At 37.5% G+C, this 19,880-nt stretch overlaps 1 protein-coding gene across 2 annotated transcripts in view; it reads right to left on the reverse strand.

Annotated features, from left to right (window-relative positions):
* Positions 1–19,880, reverse strand: part of PPP3CA (protein phosphatase 3 catalytic subunit alpha) — a 170,552-nt gene that overhangs the window by 51,492 nt on the left and 99,180 nt on the right. The gene's annotated exons all lie outside the window — the stretch shown is intronic.

The raw sequence follows: 19,880 nt of genomic DNA on the forward strand, positions 1-19,880 counted from the left end.
CTGACCATTCTTCTGTGACAGTAACATGATATTTTCCCCATAAAATAGTATATTTTATCTTATCACCACTGTGATACACTGTATAATCTTTTAACCAGTTGATTCCCCACTGTGAGTTTTAGATGACAACTTTCATACTAAAAGACATCAACAATTATAATTTCAACCTAAAAATAATATCTGCCATTAATTATGCCAAATAAATACTAAAATCCTCAAGTGGGATGACATCACCACTGTTTCTCTAAAAAAAATGTTTGTACCCCAAAGGAAATTTTTTGGTAACATCTTTATTTGAACACATTAATCTACCAAACCAATACACATTTCTTGACTGTACTCCTCTGCATGGACACTGTGGGAAGATTAAAAACACGTGTCGCAATTTGATGGCCAGGCAATCTGCTCTCCTAACTTGCAGCAGAAAAGCTTTTAGTTACATAACTGTACAGTTCTACCAATTATCGCCCGCCCCCATTTGCTCCAACTGCAAAAACCTCAAGTTGAACAAGACTTACAGATTTTAAAATGGATTTAACTTTTTTAGTTTCACTTAAAGCACAAAGAAACTAGAGGTTTTTTTTTCTTTTGGTGTGCACACATGTGTGAACAGGTAAATACACTGGGCCCATTACAGAGAAACCAAAAAGGTTAGAAAGCTTTCTGCAAGAAGCTGCATGTCCCTGAATTTGTCACAAGTCAGAAAAGCAGTGTGCAAATCAGTGAACAGGACAGAAATAAAAAGTGCAAAGTTCTGCAATCCCACAAGGTGCAAAAGTCTGAATTGGTCTCAAAAATGGGTACTTGATAGATATTCTAGGTATTTTGCACAGAGCAGCCTACTTCTTTTATACTTAGCAATAGATGCTGAAATGTATCCAGGAAAAACAAAACAACTCCCCCCCCCCGCCCAAAAAAAAATGAAAAGCCAAAAAGCCCAGCACTCAAAACTAACCTTTTCAATTAAAGTAGTTCCAAAAGAGAAGCTTAAAATCAGCAGGAAAAAACAGAGAGAGGAAGATGCTCAAAATAAGAGTTAGTATTGAGGTTTAATTTATCATGGCCAAATCCCAGACTTCCGACTGGAAAACTACAATGCTACATACAGTTAATCCAATTAGTATTTTGCCTGAAATAGGATGGAATAGCTTACAGACTTTACTTTCCAGGTTTAAGCTTGAAATGTCCTTGTAATGTAAAACCCATATACTCATATTCTGATGAATAGCCTGATTTACAAATGAATTAAAGGGGCAATTTTGCATGCAAACACTACTATGCTCAATTTATCATTTGAAAAGAACTGCAACTGCTTCTTAAGCTATAGTTCTGTCACCTTTCTTTTCCAACTCTAAATTCCTATGAACCTCAGATCTGGAAGATTTCCCAGGCAGTTGAATCAATGCTTTATCTTTCAATAGGTGGGGCAAAAGAGATCCAGCATTATATTTCCATTCATGAAGGCAGAAACATCCACCAGCCAACAACTCTAGCATAGTCTTCATGTCATGTTGCAGCTTCATATCAGTAAGAAAGAACTTGCAGCACTTTGCCAAGAGCCCACAGGACAGGTTCTATATCCACTCCACACTGCTGAGTCCACCACCTTTGTCCTTCTTGTTACAAGAAAAAAATAATTAAAAGCACACTACTTATTATATATTCAGGTTTACTCTCTTACAAGTATTAGCATTGAATCTGTTGTTCCTGGTAATTTTGCCAGACACATCCTGTTTTGTAACACCTGTGCAGACCTTCTTTTGGTACTGGAGCTCTTACTATTAAACAACACATGCAAAGAGGTTTGAACATTCTTTCATTAACTAATAACAAAAAAATCCCCAGCACAGTAAAGCAGGAAATTCAATTTTTAATGAAGATCTCCAGGATCAATGTACTTATGGATTTAAACTATGAACACAGGGAACATAAAGCATCATTTCTATGTGTGCAGGATTAACATTAAAAGCAGCTGTGTTCATATTTAAAAAAAAATCCAGATAACTTTCCAATATCAATGATTTCATGAAAGTGCCATCAAGTCATGGCCTTTGTAAACTCATTAATTTATAATAACAAACTAATCTGACAGCAATCTTTTTCTCCCCGAAGAAGACAGCACTGCATTATTTACCCAGCGCTCTTCAACTGTCTTTGCATTCTAAGATTGCCAGCTAGAGAACAACAGAACTTTTTCAATTCACTTACTATTTCCAGGGTCAGTTCAGGCATCAAATTTGTTGCTTAAGAATTTGTCTACTTGAGGTGTAAAGAAATTTTTAAGTTATTTGAAACTGATGTCTTGATCTCCAAAAAATTAATTGCTGGTACAATCAGAAAATTGGAGAAACACTAGTTGTTTGTGGACTCCTTAGAAATTTATCTCTGTTGAGGAAGTTTTCAAGGAAGACATGGGCCCCTTGACAAGATTCAAGTTCACAGGACTGCCCTTGCAATTCCTGAGAAACCATGTTTCTGAGCAGCTTTTTCTACTTGTTATGATGAGTATTTTGATCCACTACACAACCTTTACCTATAGCAACCAATTTTTTCCAATTTAACTGTCTATAAAACACCATTATAAAAATAGAAATTGGACATGGGGAGACACAGGAGAAATGTTTTTGTCATCCTAATACAAATTAAATTATGTTTCTGATGGCTTCACTATGAGGATTTCTCTTCGATTTACATCAAAGGAACAAGCAATACTGAAACAGGAACAACTGATTTCAAGTGGTACTAGCAGTGAAGGAAATTCGAAGCTGAGCAGTGCATTTGCCAGTTTATTTATAGATGACAAAGTGGTATAACAGTGGTTTAGAGTGCAATGTCTAGTGGCACAAATAAAAAGTCTGTGACTGCTCTTCACATACCTTCCTTCCGATAACTAAATGCTCTTCACTGTGTACAAACTCAGTCCAAAGATTATTCTATATGGTTTCCCACTCCAAATGGACATTAAGAACAAAATTTATATTCACACTACATTAAACACCATCAATTCAAAAATTTTCTATTTACAACAGATTGGATATGCCGCAAATATTTTCTCATTTATCAGGTATATGCTTAATTGGTGTAACATAATAGGCTGACAGTAAAATACAGTTACTGTTTCAAGTGAATTTTCATTCCACGTATCTCAAGATTATATTCCCATGTTCAAATGCCATCAGGTACTAGGAGCAGGTATGTAACACTCTGTCACCAGCTCCAGAAGCTGGTGTAAATAGAGAACATTTGCAAACTCATACACGTAAGACAATTAACAACAACCTAGCAAAGATATCTTTTAAACCACTGTGTAGGGAATAATATCCACCACTTGATCACTTGTTCTTTACATTCACTGAGCTAAAGATGCTTTTGCACTGAGTTCCAAGAGACTATGCTTGAGCAAAGCAGCACACAATACAAAAAAAAACCTAAGGGAAAAAAACACCCTATTGAGTTACACTGTAGAATGCAGACTGCAAATCCCAAAGGAGATTGCTTTGTACAATGTTTTGGAAGCATTTAGCTGCTTACCATTCCATTAGTGAGCACATGCTTCCAAGAGCTTACTGCTTTGCAAAGACACCTGGTACTTGCAAAGCCTTACTGACAAAGAAACGATTGCACCATGTAAACCTGCACGTGTCTGAGCAGACTTGTGGCTGGTCACTTGTACAGATCTACAGTAAGATGGCAAAGAGGCTGCATGTCCAATGAGAAGTATGCCCTAAACATTTCTCCAGGCAAGTAGTTTGAAGAAAAGGAAAGTTAAAAGGCTAAGTGAAGAAGCCAAATGGGAAGGAATCCTTACAGTGGACACACAAAAACAAAGCAAAATCAACTAAACCAACTTCTGTAGATGAGTTATCAAAGACTGGGCTTAATCAGAAAACTCATAAACATGAGGGAAAACAACTACAAGAGCTACATGCATGAAATTCTCATGTGCTTCAAGAACAACCACTGCATTGTTTTTGAAGGGTTCAACTATTAACCAGAAGGCTCTGATTTTCCTCAAAATTTAATAACAAAGTCACATATAAGGGTCACATGTCTTCAATTACACAACCTTACAGCTTGAATGAGGTTTGTGTGCAAGTGTGTATCTGAGGAATATTATACATTGCCATAGCAATATGAAATGTTCAGAACGCCACAGTTTCATTCCATTTTTTTTTAATCACTAAAGAAAGAGCAATTTTCTTCCTTACTTTCTGGAGAACAACAAGGAAGAAGTACAAAATAAAAGAAGAAACTCCAGAAATTTTTATTTGCATCTGCTCACTAAAGACACAAAGTTTATGGTTAAGTTACATACATCGTTTCATTGCCATGCAATTCTGTTCCTGTCTGTGAGCTGTTTAAAGAACTTGCAGTTTTATTACTTACTGAAATTAAGGTCAGAATCATGTAGACAGCTCACTAAGTAACTCTTCCAAAGAAAACAAGTACAAGACTCAACATAATGGGCTTTAATATAAATGTTTGTTATACTGAGTCTATTGAACAACACAGCTCTATTTCCAAAAGAAGCATGATCTCATTCATATTCATATCTGGTTATCTAACGTGATTATAATAGGCTTTCATCTATCTTTTCCCTTCAATCACTGCATGAAAATGGATGAGTTTATACTACCAGAGTGAACTGGCATTAACAAAAAAATACAATTATGTATTTTCATAAAGAGGCCTGGTTAATCAAAGATAAATCCAGAAACCATTGAACATACAGGTACAGCAAAGGAAACCACAAATGAAGCATCAAAGCCACATTTGCCAATGTTATTTGACTGATAACTTTCCCTCTTTGCACAGAGGAAAAAAAAGGCAAGGAGCATCTTGGGAAAATCTGTTTTCTGTGCAACACATGAGGACACTGTACTGTGTTCTGCTCTGCCAACACTTGCAACTCCAGTGTCTGTAAAGATCACCCACGCTCACTCCTTCTAATAGGAGTTCGTTTTCTCCCACCACCCCCTGAAGGCTAGAACAAATTAATGACACTTGATTTGAAGAGGCAGAGTGAAAAAGAGTAGAGAAGGGAAAACATCACATCAGAAAAGACCTTTAGGACAACAGTCATTAACATTCTCTGATGGAGGAAGCAAAAAAAACCCCAAACCATAACCCATGCAGCAGCAGAAGCCCTTCAAAATGTTAAGCCTAGAAAAATGTCTTCAGCACGAAGATTTTAAAAATAGCTCTACGTATTAATTTTCACATCACAATATTATTTACAGTGTCTCAAAACAAAATAAAAACCAGGTACATAAGCTTCACAGGCAGAGGAGTGCCTTTGTGTATACAGGAAATAGCAGAAACAAGTCTCAGGAAACAGGCTGTACCAAGTGCTGTAAAACCGACACTGCCAGAGAAAAAAAATCCCTTCTCTCCGTGCCCCTGAATTTCTCGGAAGAGTTAAGTTGGTATCACTTGTTGGCAATGAGGTACTAAATGAAAATTTTAAATTCCAGATCAAAGCCACTTAATGGAGTGGTAGTAGAAAGGGGATGGTGATCTAGTGAATATTTTACAGATCTTTTTTTCCAAGATCAATATAGGTAGGTTAATGTGCTTAATGCGTATATGTGCTTTCATCACATATACAAGATGCTGAATTAGGTCACAGAGGGAGAAAAAAAAATGTGACAGGACTAAATCAGCATTCATTCTCATATCCACCAAAGAAACAACCGGCTCTCCCCTGCCATCCTCCCAAGGTCAGCACTGCCCCTGAGGATCCTCCTTAGCAAATATAAAAGCAAGTATACTGTCATTATCTCCTGTTAATGCACCCTCAAAATCAGGGAGCAATGCATATTCCACAAATAACCCCATCAAAAGGATTACTTGTGAGGAAAGTATTTCATTGGTGTTTGGGTCAAGATTTCCAGCTCATATCCTGAGATCAAGATTATTTTTAGCAATAGGAAAATTCTCTCATTCTCAGTTTTACAAATGTGAAAAACAAAGGCCCAAGGAATTTTAACAGTTTATAAGGTCACAGGTTCAGTCAGCAGGAATAGCCTGAGAGGGAGCAATGCATCCTTATATTGCTGCATCCAATTCAATGCACCAGAAGCAGACAGTCCTTTCAAGGAGGAAGGAAGATCGTGCAGAAGAAGCAGGCACAGCCCGGCTTTAAACACAATGTTCCAAATGAAATTTAGGGAAGCTGAAACAAGGCAAAATGAGAAAAAGACTTTTGAAGAGGAGAATCTCAAATAAGAGGGTAATTTTTTTTTGCTGATGATTTAATTCAACTCTTAGGAACAGGTTTCTCTACAAACAGTATTTCTCTCAGCAGCACTAATCCCAACCCCAGTAAAGCTAAAACCTAGGCACTAGTATTACATGGATCCAGTGAGAGTTACATAAAGTCCAAAGAAAGCCTCAGTTATTTACAGAGCCATGATGGATAGTATAGTTTGCTCTTCTTACTACAGAATTTTAGAGCAGTATTACTATCACAGACTGCAATCCAATCACCTTCCAAGCACCCAGCAACGTACAAGATTTTACAGGTAGCATGTCAAGCTTCAGTATATGAATGCCTAGTATCCAAAAACCTAACCACAAAATCTTCATGTTGGCTGGTAACACAGGTTTTCCATTTTTACCTGGAGATACCATTTGATGTCACAGTTTCCTCATTCTGTGCCATCACCGCCCTACTTGATGTTTCATCCCATCCCCACAAAGTGTTTTAATAAGAATCAGAAGCAACACTCTTACAAAAATTATGCTCCTTGCTTCAGTGCAACAATTTGTCTTATCAGTAGAAAACAAACATTTCCCCACCAAAAAACCCTGCATTTGTTTGTTACCTTTGTATCTGTAGCACTCTGTAGGTCCCAGAAACAGAAGGGAAAATGAAAATAAGATTTCTCAAATTCCTGTGCTCTTAATTAGCAATCAGTATCCACATGGATACTTGTATGCTTCCCGAGTTGGAAGAGCCAGCACAATTAGCCTTAAGAAATTCAGGGAAGTGCAGCATTTGGGCTATATTCAGAGCCGTGAATGAAAAGAATCAGCAGCAAAGACCTACTGAGCTTTTAGTGTCAGTTTTTGCACCCATCTTAGTGGGCTTGAGCCATCACTGTAATCCAGCCTCTCTGCACTATGGGTGTTCGTGTGATAGTATATGGATATAACGCAAAGAAAAGCAAGAAATGTGCAAGATTCCCCAATTCTAGTTTAAACCATAGAAAATTACTGTGAAATTATAATCTATATTACATAACCAAAGTCTTATGCAAATCTAATTCTGGTGAAAAATGCTTAAGCTCTGAGGAAAGTGCTTTCAAGAGAAAGCTCTCCAAAGTAATTTTTTGCCCTGGTAAAAGCTCACAGCATAATTAGTTAGGAGAGCCAGTGCAAGGAGGAGTTGACCACACTGATTTCCCCTTGATGAAAACAAACATGATCTTGAGTAGATGGTTAAATCCATATGTTGATCCTAAATCAACATGAATCATAGAATGGCTGGGGTTTAAAGGCACCTTTAAGAATACCTAGTTCTAGAAACAAACTGCTATCACTTAATGATCCTTATGAAAATAAACACAAAAGTCATGTTGATGAACTGAATAGCCTTAATTATGTTTCTTTGTATAACCTTGTTATTAGGCAGAGTGTAAGCAAGTTGAAAAGGACTAAGGGCAGTCAGGCAGATTTGAGGTAGCTCTTGCTCTGTGTTCCTCAAGCAAGCTAAGCAGTCCCTCACACTATATTAAGAATTGTTCTCCTAATGTCTGGCTAGAGGGAAAAAAACCCAAGAAGTCAGAAGAGGGGAGTGACAGGAAAGAAGTATTATTTTAGCAGACAGCCACCAACCAGATCACATGCAATAAGTTGTTCTGAGAGGTAACAGAGTACTGCTGTTCTAAAAGAGGTAAGAAGAACAGGCCACCAGCGTGCAAAGAGTATCAGGTTTAAAAAAAAATGGAAGAAAAATTCTCTTAAACTGAATTGGCATTTATGCCACTCTTTTGGTCTGCAGTCTTCCAGTAACCTCAAATCTAACATCCTTTCAGGCTCCTAATGTAGAGTTAGTAAATATATTTTTATGATTACATACAAGACATTCCAAGGGAAGATAAGTAAGTGTTAAAAATGCTGCCTATCAGTCAAAAGATTTCATTGACATTTGATAAGTGAATTAAGTGTATATGAATTCAGTATCTCCAACCAAGGATCTCCACACCTTACACCTTGCACTTGCAGGATAAAGGACTCTTCTGCTTGAATGAACCCCAGTCAAACAGATAATACAATTATATGTAACACAATAGATCAGAGCACACAGCAAAATAATGCTTGAATGGGGCAGTAAGAGAAGAGCATTTTCCTGCTCCCATTCCATGCAAGTTGGGTATTGCTGATTTTTTTAACACAACAAAATGCTCACACAGATTGAAGATTGTTAAGCCCTTATTTCAGAACTTTCCTCTTTAACTCTCCTGCTCCCTAGAATGACTCACTTTTCAGAAAGAACATTGTCTGCTTTTGGCTAAAATTCAATACATTATCAGTTTAAATCATAACAGAAAATGTTCTTTCCAACTATAATACACTACAATACTAACCCCAAACCAGCCGTAGATGAGTTTACTTTTGTCCTGAAAAAAGAAAAAAATCCTTTTCATGCTATTAAAAGAATTGCATTTCTCTTCCTCATCTCTCTTTAGCATGTCTTTCCTGCAGCTTCAAATTCAGCTCCCAGCTGCAAGAAACAAGACCATGAAAACATTCCTGGTGAAAGATGATATAACAAAAGCCATCATTTGGAAATGCTCACAGAAAGTATTCTTTTTACTTGAAATTCTTCATCTAGCATGTTATTAATCCGTTTGTTACTCCTCATAAGCACTAAATTTCAGAGAGAAATGCCACTTTTCACCACCTCTTACAGGCTGTGAGGTTCCATCCCATGAGGGCTGGTGATAAGCTGACCCCTGCAGAATGTGCTTCTGTTCAACAAAGCAGAGTCAAGCAAAAACTCGAGGAAGTGCTCAAAACCACAGACCCTTATCAAGGCAACTCCAGGAGTCTCACTCTGATCAAAGTCCTTCACTAGAACAATGAAATCATCAACCAAAACAGTGAAACATCATGGGAAGCTGAACATCCACTAAAACAAAAGTTACTATTACAAAAAAAAACCACCCTCAAAACCCAAATGCCAAATGAAGAGAGTGAACTTCCCCACACAGTCAAGGCAAATGAAGTAAACCCAGCAACGTTACTAATTTCCTTGCAACAAAATTGCCATCACTGGTTAGTCAAACAGCCAACAAACCAGATGCCATTGTGTTTTTAAGCAATCACGTCTGCGTCTACCCTGGATTTATAAGGCTGTATAGGTCTCTTGATACTTTCAGATGCTTAAGTTTTACCCTGTTGCTCACTACCATCCACATATTGTCATACAGAATGTGTGGACTCTGGCACCTTGAATGAAATGGTAACTTGTACTTCAATAGTCCTTTGCTACAAGGAGTGGGTCCACTCCAATTTCCTGTTCCTTCATTTCTTTATTGATGTCTAATTCCCTTTGTTTTCTATACTGAGTAGCTTAATGAACTATTTTTTTACAGGAGAATAGTGAACCTGGTATCTTCTACACTGATGGCATTTATATTATTTTTATGCATATTTCTAGATATTCTATTCCTTGCTTGCAAACAGGCAAAAGGCTTTATTCTCAAGAATATGCTGCCTTGATTTAATGAAACAAAATTCTTTGCTCTCATTACACATTCCTTTATGAAAAAACAATTGCTGCTGCTGCTTCTCCCTTGTAATGGTTTGCACAACTGATTGGTCAAATTTGGCTCTCAACACTCAAACAATTTTAGGGAAACAGTTCTTTTGTGGATTTGATACTGTCAAGTGAAAAATGTGTACTAAGAAAAAAATATGCTATTTGCACTTCACGGACTTTCCAGGCTGCTTGCTTCTCTTTTAGACTGCAATAAACTGGTTATTTGAAGTGACCTAGAGGCAGAAACCTTTCAGGCACATAAAAATAATAAAATTCTAATGTATTCATATGTTTGTGAGAGCTTGCCTGTGCTTCACTGGAACTGGAGATATTGCTTGGCAGTCTCTCTTTAGTCTTTTTGTATCTGGCTAAGTAATAAATTATTTAAAAAACCCAAAACCTCTTGGATCATAAACCTGTATTTATTGTATCTGAATGTTTTCATGTACTCCAGAAGTTTTATAACCTACATATTCATTGAAAATTTCATACAATATTTTTGTGTATCTATATTTCAAATTGAAATATTTACTACTGAATTTGGTAAAGAAAATTCAATAAAGACCTTCAACAGTCTACTACAAATAGACTGCTAGAAAGCTGAAAAGCATGTGACCAAAGAAACAAGAAGCAGCAAAATCAACAGAAGCTTCTTATAAAAAAAGGAAGACACATCATTGTGACAAAAAGAAAATGAGTCAGTGCAGACAGGACCTTGTCTTCAGAAAACACACAAGTATGGCAATCAGATTTTAGATGATCATCACCCACAAAAAAAGGTAATTGTGTGTCTTTTTGGTGACCAAGCAAAGCAGGGATTATCTACACATCACAGGAAGCAGAGTTGATGAAGGTCTTATGAAATAACACAAGTAGAAAAGCACAGGCTTTCAACCTATTTTTCTCTTGTACAACAGACAATTCTAAAATAAAAAAATGCAATAACTAATTCCCTTACCTCATAAGAACGCACACAGAGCTAGGAAATACTTGAGGTTTTCCACCAAAGAACAACATATATGTTAGTCCTTGTTTGAAAATTATAGAAGTCTAAAAGACTATTTTAAGAATTAAAAAGATGAAAAAATTCATATTTGTTTATTTTGAATACTTGTCCAGCTTTGACTAAAGACTCACTGAAACTGGACCACATAGAAAAGACCTAAAACTGTAAATGTTTTGACAATTTTTCTTAGAGGATGAAGGATTAGAAACTTGCCATGGACAACATTACTTCTGTCAACAGGGCACAGCAGTCATCTCTTCCATCAAGGATTGACCAAGTAATGCTACAAGGGATCCCAGGATCTGGGCAGGGTCTGGAAGATCCTCCTTCAATTCTGAGCTGTCCCTTCCAAGCTGAGCAAGGAACAATTTCCAGTCCTAATCCTCAGCAGGAAAGGACTCAGAACTTTCTTTGAGCCCCTCTCACTGATCTACTTTTAGAAACAAACAGCAGCAATAAGGGAACTGAAAGAACAAAGCCACATCAGACTTCTGCAGCCTAGCAAGGCTTCTGCAGCAGGCACAAATCTTGCAAGTCCAGAAAGAAGTTATCTCCTTTTAAAATATGTTTAATTTTTTTAAAAATTTGTTTAAAAAGAAAGTTCTACTCCAAGTATTCATATGTCTGCTAAAAAATCTCAAACCAACAAAACAAATAAAAAACCCAACAACAAACACGACAAAAAATCTATTTAATGCTATTTAAACTGGAGCAAGTTATCAGAAGTAGCATGGATAACAGTAAGGATCAGATATGCTTTGCATTGGAGCAATGGTTCTTAATATTCTCTGTACTCCCTGTCACATAGAACTCATCTACATACTAGTGTCTCAAAAAAAACCACCTCCAGAAATACTTGCAAAAAAGAACAAAATACCTAACTAAACACTGCTTGTTTTCTTTGTGGGTTTGGTACTCAAAGTTAGTAAACATCATTGTCTTGCTTTGCTTTAATTATGCTGTCCTTTTGGGCACAGAGGATGATGTTGTGAACACTGAAAGTCTCACGCCCTTGGAAAGGCATTACAACAGTGTCATTAAGAACTGGACTAACACGGTCATCTTCCCGTAGATCATTCATAATCGTGATTTGTGGGATTATTTCACACCTGACTAGCCAAAATCCTGTTCTGTATCCAGGTTCCATCTTTAACAAAGGTTTTTATTTGCCACCTACAAGCACAGTATTCTGTTATAAGTTCCTTTTAAGTAAAAGGGTAAAGATCCATCATTTAAGGTAATTTTTCAGTGGATTGCAGCACTGCTGTGGTTTTCAAGGCAGCCCTTGAACATGGATGCTCTAATTATCTAAGCTCATTAACTAGAAAGATATAAATCATCATTACAGCAGGAAACAGAGTGCAACATTTAAAACTCAATTAGCGACAATGCAAGCAAGTGGTAGGCTGCAAAACCTGGCTTTTCTGTCAAATTAAAAATTTAATAGAAGAATCAGCACCTGCCTCTTTTGCTACTTTGGTGCTGGGCTATCAGGAGAGATTTCTCTGTTGTAAATGGCAACAGTAAAAGTTTATTTGGTAACTTAAAAGGCCATTTCTACTCCTTGTACCTTCACTTTAGTTTTTATAATTCTTCTGTACTCTAACACTCATTATTGGCTGATGCAGTTTTTGAGCTGCTAACCAGCATAAAGTCATTTTGTTAGCATTTGTAAAAACAGAAAGCTATTTAATATAAGAGTGTATGTCGGTTTTAAAATTCATTAATTCACTAAACTTCTAGAAACAGAAAATTCACATTTTGAAATTACTGATGGATATGTTCCTCAAACCAGAGAAATGGAGTGTCAAGAGAAGAGGAAAGCACAAGGTGTAAAATGAATAATTTCTAAGCTGCAGGAAGTCACTTTAGCTGTTCTTCGAACTCCCTTCACAAACAAAGTGATCATTCTACAAAAAAAAAAAATGGTAATTTTCTGCATTCAGGAAGAAACAAAAAGGGCTGTATTTTTCTTCAAAGAGCATGAGCATCCTGAGCAAAATACATATTAAGTAATGCAAGTAAAAACGTTTGTTTCTGCTACCTGGTTAGGTAATCATTATAGAATTAAAAGGGTGCCTAAATACAAACAGAGGGAAAATATATTGATTTAATCACAGTTTAGCTGTCTTTTCTTGCCTGACAGTTTAGGAATGGAGACAGTGAGGGGTTCAGTGTGACAAATTAAGGCTTTGTAAGAAATTACTTAAAGAGAAACACTAAGGAAAAAAAATATGATCATGCAAATTAATCTATAAACTTTTGAAATAAAATATAGGCACAGTGTTAAAATTATTCTGAATACATCCTTTACAACTGTGATTTTCTACTTCAGCTTTGCTCTTCCCCTTGTGCTTCATTTCACCTTATTTTTCAATACGTCAGGACAAAGATAGCAGAGCTACAGCAGGAGAGAAGGCAGGGAGCAGTATTCTTGGCCCCTGCTTGTCCTGACACTGGGACTGCATCAAAACCTGTGACACACAGAATTGATTCCCAGTCTCAGTGCTGGAACAAGTTCACTCTTAACCGAAAGGCCAAGAATAAATGAAGTACAGATGTGAAAAAAAAATTCCTGAACAGAATTTTGAAATAACAGCTGTCATCTAATAATCTACCACTGTATTTTATTTCCTAAATTATGTAAGCCAGAAAAAAAATGCCATTCTAAAAGGAATGAGTAAACAAAACCAGTGTATATTCAAAGTTATAATCAAGTTGCATGCTTAGTTCAAGGCATTTTTTACAGAAAATGGGTGTTCTGTAATCGTCAGTCTAACGCTACCCATGTATGTGAGTCACATACAGATTTTGCATCCCAGACAACAATTCTCCCTCATTGCAGCTGTATTATTAGATACTTATTTCAACAGAAAACAAAACAAAAAAGAGAAGTATGTTGCTGTTTTCAGTGAAAACCATCAGAAAAAAAAGGGTGAAAAATAGTATATGAAGCTGCAAAACAACATTGAAGTTTAATACTCTCTCCAAGCCTTTACACTCTGTTAAGTCCTGTAATTTTTATAATTTATCTATCAAGAAAAACTGCATCAGCTCAGACTCTGATTTGGTATGAATCAAGCATCTGCGTAAGAGTCAGCATCAAGGCCTCCTCATCATGAAGGCAGCATCCCCTCTTGCACTGGACTTAGAGTGCAGCACCACAGGTGACATGTTCATGGTGGCACTGCAATGACTGGTGTGCAGCCAGGTCATCCTGCCTTGTGCTGCCAGGCTGAGCAAGGACCACACTGGATAGCCAGCAGACTCAGAAACTGCTGGAAAACATCTGATGGCTGCAGCAGGTGGTATTCCTTTCCACAACTATCTACATCTCTTTTTTTCTTGTTAAAAGAAAAAAAAATACTTCAGAAAGACTTTGTGCTGTTAGTTAATCAATGCATAGTACTCACAATGCAAAATGGCTGTCAAATATTAGGTGGTTACTTTGCAATATAGTAAAGCAGTATCTGCTGGCTGCACTTCAAATTCATTTTTAAGGATTGTGAAGGGCAGTGTCCATATAAAACAGGGGTAAGATAAGATACCGTGCTATGCTGAGAGCCCCATTACACTAGCCACTAAATTGAGCAGGTGTACAGCCTACAATACAATACAATCAGCCCTCACTTCAGAAACCCATGCAAATTCTTTTTCCTCTCAATTCAGCTTTATTTGATTTTCCCATTCAAACCTAATTCTGCTTCTCTGCACCTCCGGGGGAAGCAGTTCCTGCTGTATTAGGTTTAGAGAGGGCATGCCTGATGTTAATACTGCATGGGAATGCATCAGATAGACACATTATTAGAAAAGAATTCACAGGATTTCCAGTTGAAAATAAACAATATAAACCAGAAATTACTAAATCTAAACAACACCTGTTTGTAAGATGCCTTGGCATGAACAAGGATTAACTAAAACATCCCGAGTACTACCTGTTTTTACAACTAATTACCAACAAGTGTCATTAGATCACTTCCTTCACCTCAGCTGTTCATCTCAAGGGTTTACTTTTGGCAGGGTGACAGCAAAAGGAAGCAAAAAAAAACCTCACTTACTCCAAGCCTAGAGTCAACTTTTGCTCAGAAAGCTGAAGTCCACAGTTCAAAATACAATCCACTGTGTAGCACGATAACTTTAGAACAGTATTATTATTTAACTTAGACTAGTAAAAATTACAGTAGATATGACTAAGACCCCCACAAGGACCAGAGATACTGGAAGAAACATCATCTTATAGATTTGAAATAAAGGAAATTTAAGACCCATGCAGTAAAACTTTACTTTCATAAAGTAAAGATTTAACATCATCAGCAGCATAATCCACACAGGATTTAGCACTAACCAAGGTGAAAATCACCAACTGAAGACAGACCAAGAGACTGTACAACTAAATGGAGAGTTCACAGGAGGTAACATGCTCTTCCTGCTGCAATCTCCTTTGTCCTGTCAGTGCCTCTCAGATGCTCTAATCCATGAATGGATCAAAGCTGTATTAGAGATTAACAGCAGCTGTCCAGCAGGAATAGGGAATCTCCCAAAAAAACCCAATGTAAATTAGCCCACCTGAAGCTCCAAACTCTGCAATCAAACCAGTGCAGGTGTCCATGCTAACATCTTTGGCCAATGACTCCTAGCTTCCCTGCAGCAGATCACTGCAATAGCAGGAAGGAAGAAAAAGGTTTCCAGGTGGGAGCTTTCACTCACAGGTGAGAAGTGCACACTGAGGGAGGCCCCTGTCTCGAGTGGGTGGTGGTGGGGATGTCTTGGTTTTGCCTACCCACACACTCACTAGTAGGGAACACACACAAGTTAAAGCAAGCGGACTGCCAGCAAACTGACAAACCCCAAACAAGCATATAAGCAATGACTAGAGAGGAATCATTCCCCCCAGTCTTATGAAATACTATCCCAGTAACACCAGCTCTGTGGAAATCTGGACAGTGTTACTGAATGGTATGTTGCTCTGTGCAGCTTATGTTGCTCTCCCACTAAAAAATCTCTTATCGCACACTCTAAGATGGAGAAGAATCCCATTAGCATTTCTATTAAAAGGGCTTTGAAACCAAACTCTGGAGTTAACAAGCATGAAACATCAACCACAAAACACATCTAAAAAGCTTTTGGTTTCCCAGGAGGGTTTTGGCTTTTTTTTCCTCGCTACTTTCCTTAACAGCAAATCAAATAATAATAACAAATGGTCCTGATAATTAAATGCCTCCACATGTTACTGGAGGCGTTCATTTCACTGCACTTCCATAGAGGTACAATAACTGTATGGTATGCTGCAGCAGAGTTTATTCTTCAAGAGTAGTCCTTATGTACTTCCTCAGGAAAGAAAATTATTAACTCACCAGATACAACAGATACTGACATTTCTCCATTATCAGGATCAAGCCAAAACACAATATAACACAAATTACTATATACTAACCTAAACTTCTACATTAAAAAAAACAAAACAACAAAATACAAAAAACAAAAAAGAGCTATAAATAAAAAGATCTATTCCTCACCTCATGATATTTCCTAACTAGAATATATCCCTAGAAGTGTAAAGGAATTTCAACAATATCTTTTTCACTTCAAAAACTTTACTCACATCTTCACATAATAACTTCTGCTTGGACTCAGATAGAGGACTCGGCAGGCTATGCTGGTTTTCCAAAACAAAAGCTAGAAGATTTCAAAAAAAGTCACAAAAGAAAGCATGTTGCCTAATGGCTCCTAATAGAGGACTGGGCAGACTACTGTAAGGGACAAAAAAAAACCAAAATAAAATCTAAGTACCACAGAAAACATTTCTTCTTCCATACTATTAGTGTAAAGAAAGTGCCCATGACTTTATGATACTGACAGTCATAATAGGAGAAAATAACTTTCAAGACAGAGACTAGAAAAGTGCAATGACTTTAAAAACCTCATCAAACTAATAAAAATGCTTCAAAAATATCAGTATCCATCTTCTTACCATTCTTAAATTCTCATAATCACTGTTACTTAATAGTAAACAATCTTATACTGGAATTTGTCCTCTATATTTTTCTTACAGAGCTAACTTAACAAATTGTATACCAGAACTGTAATTTACTTCATGGGTTGTAGAAAGCTTACTACCTTTCCACCTTTGACATCTTTGCATCTTTCTGGTTCATGGTGATACAGTAAAACAAGAGCACAATTCACTTGCAGAAATAAATCTGTATCTCCTTCAAATAAGCTCCTTGCAATCCATTCCCTCAACACATAATAGCAAGGTTTATAACCCCAGCGGGAGGCTGGGTTAATAGCACTGCTTTTCCCAGATGGGAACAGCAGCTGTGAGAACATGTGTGCTAGCATACTCAAAACATGCAATTATTAGTTTGAATAAGATACCAAAGTGTTAAAATACCTTAATGGGGAAAAAAATAATTTCACTTGGATGCTGAATGATACACAGTGAAGACACCTCACTTTTTTTTTTTAACATCCAAATTGATAGCATCCTCTTCTGGCACAAATTGTTATTAGTCACAGAAGCTTTTTTAAGATTTATTTATTAAGTCAAGTTTCTCCAGCCAAGAAATCACAGGCATGTAACCTCATCAGCATGAAGAACAGATGGACATTCCCAACAGGTTCTCCTATTCCTCCCCAAGCCCAGCCTCCTCTTCCCAGCATGCTCAATATTCTTAAGTGATGGGATAGAGGTTTGGCTGCCAGCATTACTACCCATGTGCTCAATTTGCAGAGTGCCCACTTCAGTTACCTGGCGCACTCACGTTGCAGGAGCCAAATATCAGTGACTTATATGATGTTCACGCTCCTCTCATTTTCCGCTGACAAAGTACTACTGTTCCTTCACTGGATATGTATAGCCAACAGAGACGAGTAAATAAAAGTAATCCAACTGACCTAGTCTTTTAACATACCTCCGATGGCTTAAACTACAGCTTTTCATACAAGAGAAGTTCAACTTCCTAAGTATGATACCAGTTTTGAATAGGAAATCCTACTAAATTAAATCAGTAGTTCTTGGACTCTTTTATTTTTCTTCTTAATTCTGCTCCATCTCCAGTAAAACCCTGTAAATCAGGCAGAAGCACCAACTCCCACTAGCACCTACAACTGGAAGACTTCACAAGAACAGACTTGTGCTACTAGATTTTCAATATACTGAAGCAAATTTACTTTCAAGATTTGTTGTTCTCCAACAGGCCCTTTTCTCACTATACTCTAAAGCTATTTCAGAGATACTTCAAGGAGGCTTTTGAAATTTTTTTTCAGAATCTGCATACAGTTCCATCTTGATACTGCAATATGAAATCTCAAAAGAAACCACCAAGAATTCTGGCTCCTGTGTTAATTAACAGAAAAAAATCATGTGGCTACTTCTACCCTGATGTTGCTTTTTGAAACCCTCAGATGACTAGCTCAGATATCACACGAAGGGAAGATATGCGTGCACTGAGAACAGTTCAGTCAACTGTGCTCTCATCACAGACAGGGAACTTTTCTTCCAATTCCAAGCTGACCTTTTATTGTTATTAATAGGCAACCACCTATTTTTGTACACCACTGGCTTTTAAAGAAAATAAGCTATTGTTCCTCTGGCTTTTTCTCCTCAACCATTTCCATATGGACTGTTCTATTGCTTCTGCATCCTTCATCCTTGGAGCACTTCATCTATACTTGTTTTTGTTGAATTTCAACTTGAATACAATCAGAATTAGGTTCACTATTCCACAAAAGTTTAACCAGGGCTTCTAACCACACATGGATGAAAATCAGCACAACACTTGCCTGTGTTTATTAGAGATGTCTTCTTGGACAAGACAAAATTTATCTTTTTCACACTTACAGCCATTCTGCTATTAACTGTGAAAGCCAGGACTTTCTCCTCCACAGACAAGATGATGAGCAGGATGCTAACAACAGAAACAGTCAGCTTCGTGAGTAAAACTAAGGACTTCATCCCATTTTTACTACTGCAACTTTTAATACATACCAGTTCTTCTCTCATTTCCAGTCCTCTGTTTGACAGTGCCTCCCACAGAGTGTCCTCAGCAGAATTTATTAGCACATGCCCACTCTCTTATGCCAAGATAATTAGTGAAAATATTATATACAATTTGCCTCCTAGATGAAGCTCTAAGCCTTCTGGAAAGTGGCACTTCCTTCAACAGGGCTCAGGGCACCTCATTTTAGCATTGTAAGGCTGGCAGAGCTTTGGTGAGAGCCACAAGCCTGGTGACCTTAGTTATGACTTGACTTCCTAGATGCTCAGTCTACACCAAAGCTCCTAGAAAGGAGGCCTAGAAAAAACTGACTGCAATATTACAAAGAGAGTATCTTGACCCTAAATGACAGTATCCTGTGATACTCTCCTGGAATGAATTGTTATGCCCAGTACTAAGCTCCAGCTTGGAAGGATGTGACCTAGCAGCTTCTTGTTGCTGTTGTGCATCTTCAGAGCACTCCCATCTCCAACACCTGTACAGAGACCAGCAGCTGCACTTGCATATGGAGAGTATAAACAAGATAATTTTGCAAAATGTAACGTATCAGCCACTATGCCTGCTCACTTCTCCTGCCTGGCTTCCCTCCTTCTGATCAACCTCTTTGTTACCCCCGTTACATGTTGCAAGGGCAATCATTTGGTACTTGGCAAGAATGCTGCAGCCAGCTTTGTAACAGACCACCCTGATGGCCAAACTTCCAACTTCATACTTCCATCACCATAACTCTGCAACTCTTCATTCTCCATAACTCTGCAATCTGTGATCAACATCGTCCTCAGCATCCTGTCCTTAATTAAGATGCCACCTGTGTCCAAACAACAGAAAAATGAGATGACGCAACTGCATTCACTGAAAGCAGACAATACAATCACCAGTGCAGAATTGCTGGGTTACCCTCTGCTCAAAACACACCTAAAAAAGGTCATAACATAAGAAAAGGTCTGTAAAGGCACAGCACCGTATCAGTTCTGAAACTGCAGGGAAGAAACTGTAGTTAACACAGCTATTCACAAGACACAAAGGCGGTTAATCTCCTGAAGTTACTATTGAAAAACACCTACACACAGCAAGCCTAAATCAGTTGGAGGGCTGGCCCAGGTTA

Source organism: Passer domesticus, chromosome 4 (assembly GCF_036417665.1).
Source record: "Passer domesticus isolate bPasDom1 chromosome 4, bPasDom1.hap1, whole genome shotgun sequence".
NCBI classification, from domain to species: Eukaryota; Metazoa; Chordata; class Aves; order Passeriformes; family Passeridae; genus Passer; species Passer domesticus.